Consider the following 5,384-nt stretch of genomic DNA (forward strand, 5'->3'; position numbering starts at 1 on the left):
TATACCAAAGAATCCCAGTGAACGAACAAGGCACACCACTAGTCTTGCAAGTGAATCAGAGGGAATGAGGGAGGTTTCCGTGACTTAATATAAAGAGTGTTGGCACTGGGCCTGCAGCTGCATGCCAGTCATGGCCCTTCCTTGTGGTGCTCACTTGTATCCCATGCAAAAGACCAGATGGTCACATGATCAGGATGATTCAGTATGTACTGAGGTAGAGGGGATCGCTGAGGGGACAGAAATCTAGCCAGGACTTGGGGAGGTAGGGAAGGTTTCCTGGAGCGGATGGTACTTGAACTGATCCTTAAAGGTGAACATTAAGAGTCTATAATTAAAACAAAATAAGAAGAGTGTGCCAAACACCAGGAGGCAGGTAGGGAGAGACAGAGAGGCGTGTTAGGAGATGGATGCTCACTGGCAAGTGAAACGTGTGATATTAATGGTGGGAGTTGAGAGTAGAGAGTTAAGACACAGAGCCAGGGTGCTCTGGACTTGATTTCAAGGATGATGGGCAGAAAACAAAGGGTTTCAGAAGGTCAAATTTCTGCTTGAGAAAGATACATTAATGAGTGCAATTAATTATGGAGTTATGACAGATAGACCCTGAATTCATTAATGCCATGCAAGATCAGTTCTCAGAGGCATATGTTCTAGTTGGCAACAGAAAGACGTCTTCTCCGTGAAGTTACTCAGGGTCCCAGGTTGACACTGGCCTTACCATTTTCAAGACATGCCTTCCAAAGCTGTCTGGTGACCAACGCTGAGCTAGCAGGGCAGGCAAGGGTTCAGAGAAGGGATGGGCCATCTGCACTCCACTGTCTAGGACTCAGTCGGCCCAGTCACACGACACTGCTACCAGCAAGGGAGCCTGGGCAACGTGGCGGTAGGAGAAACACATAACTTCCTCTCTATCCTTTATTGTTCTTACTTGGGAAAGATCCCTGTGGCAAAACATCATTAACGAGAAAAAATCAAACAGGGATTTATCGACACACATGCCTCACGTGTCCTTGGTAGATGTGTAAGGAACAGTGAGTGGACTGCAAAGAGGTGGCATTGAATTCAGGTTTAAATGCCTTTGACCACTGAAACAGCACCCACAACCCAAAACCGAGGGCCTGGGGAAGATCAGTGATGGGGAGACGCCCAGTGCTATGGTTTGCATGTCCCTGCAGAACTCAAGTTGAAATTCAATTGGCATCGTCATCATGATAAGAGGTGAGGACTTTGCGAGATGATGAGGTTATGGGGGAATGCCATCTTGGATATGTTGAATTTGCAGTGTTTATGAGAAAAAGGGTCATCGGAGTATGGTCTGGGCTCAGAGAGAAGATAAAGGCCGTGAGCTGATTAGGGAAGATTAACAAGTATGGAGCCAAACAAATATGGTTTCTAGACTAAGAAGGAGAGGGAGAAAAAATCCCTGGAACAACAGATGGCAAGAAGGGAGAAGAAAAGGTAATTGTCCAAAGGATCCAGAACATAGAAGTATTCTGGGGAACATTCCTTATCTTTCTCCAGGATCTTGAGGTCAATGTACACGTGATTGTCCTTGCCAAGTGTCAGGAACCACTTTTTTGATGTTGGCAGAGCCACTCTCTGAAGGAACTTCGTGTTTAGTGGGGAAAATGCTTGGGTTGATCATGGATTACTTTTCCCCATATCCAGAGAATTTTTCTTTTCTTTTTAAACAGTTTTGATTAATATATATTTTAATTTCACATTATAATTTTACACATTTATGGAGCACAGTGTGGCATTTTGATGCATGTATGCAATACATGTAATGATCTCGTCAGGATCATTGGAATACCTGTCACTTCAGACATACATCATTTCTTTGCACTGGGAACACTGAAAATCCTCCCTGTTAGCTGTTTTGAAATGGCCAGTTCAATGTTGCTGGCCCTAGTTACCGTCCTCCTTCTCTTATTCAACTGCATCCTGGTACCCCTTCACTATTTGCTCTCCAGCCCTCTCTGCCCTACACTCTTCATTCTGTTTTCCTGGAGATCAACTTTAGCTTTCATATCTAAGTGAGAACAAGCAGTATTTGTTTTTATGCCTGAAGTATTTCACTTAACATAATTTCATTCAGGTTGCGGCAAATGACAGAATTTCATTCTTTTTTATGGTTGAATAATATCCCATTGTGAGTGTATACCTCATTTTCTTTATTCAGTCACTTACTAATGGACACGTAGGTTGATTCCACATCTTGGTCATTGTGAACAATGCTGCAACAAACACATGAGTGTAATCATCTCTTTGAAATACTGAGTTCATTTCTTTAAATACATACCTAGTGGTGGGGCAGCTGGATCATACGGTAGTTCTATATCTAGTTCTTTTGAGGAAACTTCCTGCTTCTTCCAAAATGGTTGAACTAATTTACATTCCCACCAACAGTGTCGGGAGTTCCCTTTTCTTCCCATCCTCTCCAGCATTGTTATTTTTTGTCCTTTTGCAGAATTCCTTTCCTCCCCTGGTGATGGGTGGCCAACAGAGATGTTTCCTTCCATGTGCCAAGAGTTCCACCCCTGCAAGCTCACTGTATTTGATGAAGAGTTTTGCCTTTTCTTCTTGGAACTAACAGGGGAAGGGAAAAGTCTGTCTGTGGAGGTAAGCAGGAGAAGGTGCTACCCAGGAGCTGATAGCCCTTCAGTTGGGAACTGTATTCTTCCTTTCTTTATTTAATGGGAACAATGATACCAGCTCAGTGTTGAGGGTAATCTGCATCAGTGAATGGAAGGTTGTTGATAGTAAATATCCCATGCTTCAAAATAAGAATGATAGTAATGTGGTGATGATGATGATGAAGAGGATGATAGCAGCTTACAAATAGATCATGCCGTGTTCCTGGATCACTCCAAGTGCTTTACAAATACAGTCTCTATTAATCTCATAACAATGCTGTACCCTAGAACTCTCATTACCTAACTCCTTTGAATAGGTGAGAACATTGAGACAGAAGAGGCCTTGGGTTTGAAGGTGGGAGGAATTCTGGATGGCAGCATTAGAACTAGCTCTGAACACATCCCTGAGGATGAACAACTCAGGGCATGGAAGACTTGGTAATTAGGAAAGCAACCATCTCCTGCTGAGCAGGGACCTAGAAACTGGGAATGGCTTGGGGTGTTGAGGTGCATGCACTTCCTTGGTGGGAGAAAAATGGAAGATATGTCACTCCTCCACATTTGCCCTGAAGTACAGAGAATAAAAGCTTTCATTGAGCTAGGCTCCGGTTCACCTTCTTCTCTTCTTGGCTTCTCAAATCTCCTGGTGATTCCAAGAGGGGCAGAGTGATGAACACTGGGACTGGCCAAAGTCTAAAAGAAGTTTCCTTTACTTTCCATCCATCCCATAATATGCATGAGTAGTTTCATGCCTGCCTAGCCTCCATTTTCTTTCTTTGGATTTTTCTTAAAAATAACAACTAGATGTATAAACATGTGCAACCACCTAGTATTTTTGATTTTCAATTATTTTTATTTTTATAATAAATTTACTTAATTGACCACTTGTTTTTTTTCTGTTGCTGAAAACTGAAGAAATTTAACTAGTATGTATCCTCTTCTGCCTTGGTTTTTCCACCTATGAAGTGGGGATAGTAAAACTCGCTGCTTACCCTCAGAGGTTGTGCAGATTAAAGTGGTATGCCAGTAAAACATCACTAGATGCTTGGATGAAAGTTGTTGTAGAACTACAAAGTCTTGTCCCTTAATCCTGTCTGTACTTCCAAATGTCTTTCCTGACATATCATAAAGCAGCTTTTATCCTGAGAAGAGGTCCCTCCTGCTACTATCTCTGTGAACAGTCCCAGGATTGCACAACCTGCTTGCTGAGTTCCAGGCCCCCATTCAGATGAAAGTACAGCACTTCAGCCTGAGAAGGAGCTGCTCGATACACACTGTGGCCATTGGGCATTATTTAATGATAAGGATGTCAGCTTGGTTCCCTAGATTGTCTGGTTTCTAGGGTTAAAGCTCACATTCTGACCTCAAATCAAAATAACATGTAAAAAAACCATCAATTTCAGGGCTGGGATTGTGGCTCGGCCATAGAGCACTCGCCTAGCATGGGATCGATTCTCAGCACCACATAAAAATAAAGGCATTGTGTTGTGTCCATCTACAAAAAAGAGTCATTCTCTCTCTCTTAAAAAAAACACCTATCAATTTCAGAGAGAGAAGAGCTGCATCTTATTAGAGCATTTGACAATTAGAAAAGTATGTATCATGGTTAAAACTATAACACCTTCCGGGTTATAAGGTATTTTATAAACATCTATTATCTTCCTGGGAAAAGGTTTTTACTTTTTTATACAGATATAAACCTTATTTCATGTTTTTGTCATGATTCACTTTCTAATCAGACAGGTACTGGGTTTCGGAGTTTAAAATACCAACAGGCTAGATGCTAGGTGTCTTCCAGGTAGGAGCCCAGACATGGTCTCTCCAGGGTCAGGTGTTCCTGGGGTTCCTAAGCAGCACAGATCAGCACACCACTTTGACTTAGAGCCGCTTCCTTTTTGGGGACTATCAGTCCTCATTTCATGCCAGATTTTCACTTGAGGCTACCTATTCTTCCAAATGAGTTCATGACCATAAATAATATACCATATGAGGAAGAAAACTCCCCCAAGATGGGCTGCATGATCAAAACATTTCCATCCCAGGGTGGTTCTGGCTGGATCCATGGCAATAATGGCTTTTAGGGCATTCCCTGTTGTGAGCCCTGGGAGGAAGGTGATGCTCTGCTTTTGGGATCTTAGTGCCGACCCCTGTGGGCGCAGTCATGATCATACCTGATGCACTGAGAGGAGGTCCGAATGTTTCTGTGGCAACTTGACAGTCACTATTGACAAATTTAGAAACAGCTAGCTATGCTGCCAGAACTGCTCTTGACTCAGCACATTCTCTGTGCTGGAGGAAAAGCTCCACAAAACATATATTTTCTGCCATGTGAAATAAGGAGAAATGGCCGAATGTGACAGCAATGTTGGAAAACAAAGGACCTTTGAGGCTGGATTGGTGTGAAGTATCTGATCATCGTCTGCTGTGGAGGACATTTGTACAAGGACATTTGTACCTATGATACCTGTCACAGTCCTTTGGCTCTCACTTAAGGTATTCTACCACGGGTCAATCCCCTTTGTGAGGTCTCCTTCTTTTTGTGGTTTCATGCCATCAAACCAATCAACTTTTATGCCATCAAAATAACAGCGCCCCAGGATTCTCCTTACTAGAGTATCTGGCAATTGTTAACCACATGTGACTCCTGAGTTATTACTTCTAAAGGAACCGATTTTTTATTTATAATTTGCAAATATTATCAATGCATACTCATCAGAGAAAATGTGGAAATGTGGAAGTGTAGGAAAT

General features: G+C 42.5%; 1 pseudogene; it reads right to left on the reverse strand.

Moving 5' to 3' along the window:
- Positions 1-4,396: 4,396 nt before the first annotated feature.
- LOC113192797 (presenilin-associated rhomboid-like protein, mitochondrial pseudogene) lies at positions 4,397-5,052 on the reverse strand (annotated as a pseudogene).
- Positions 5,053-5,384: the final 332 nt, after the last annotated feature.

Source organism: Urocitellus parryii, chromosome 10 (genome assembly GCF_045843805.1).
Source record: "Urocitellus parryii isolate mUroPar1 chromosome 10, mUroPar1.hap1, whole genome shotgun sequence".
In the NCBI taxonomy this organism is placed as follows: Eukaryota; Metazoa; Chordata; class Mammalia; order Rodentia; family Sciuridae; genus Urocitellus; species Urocitellus parryii.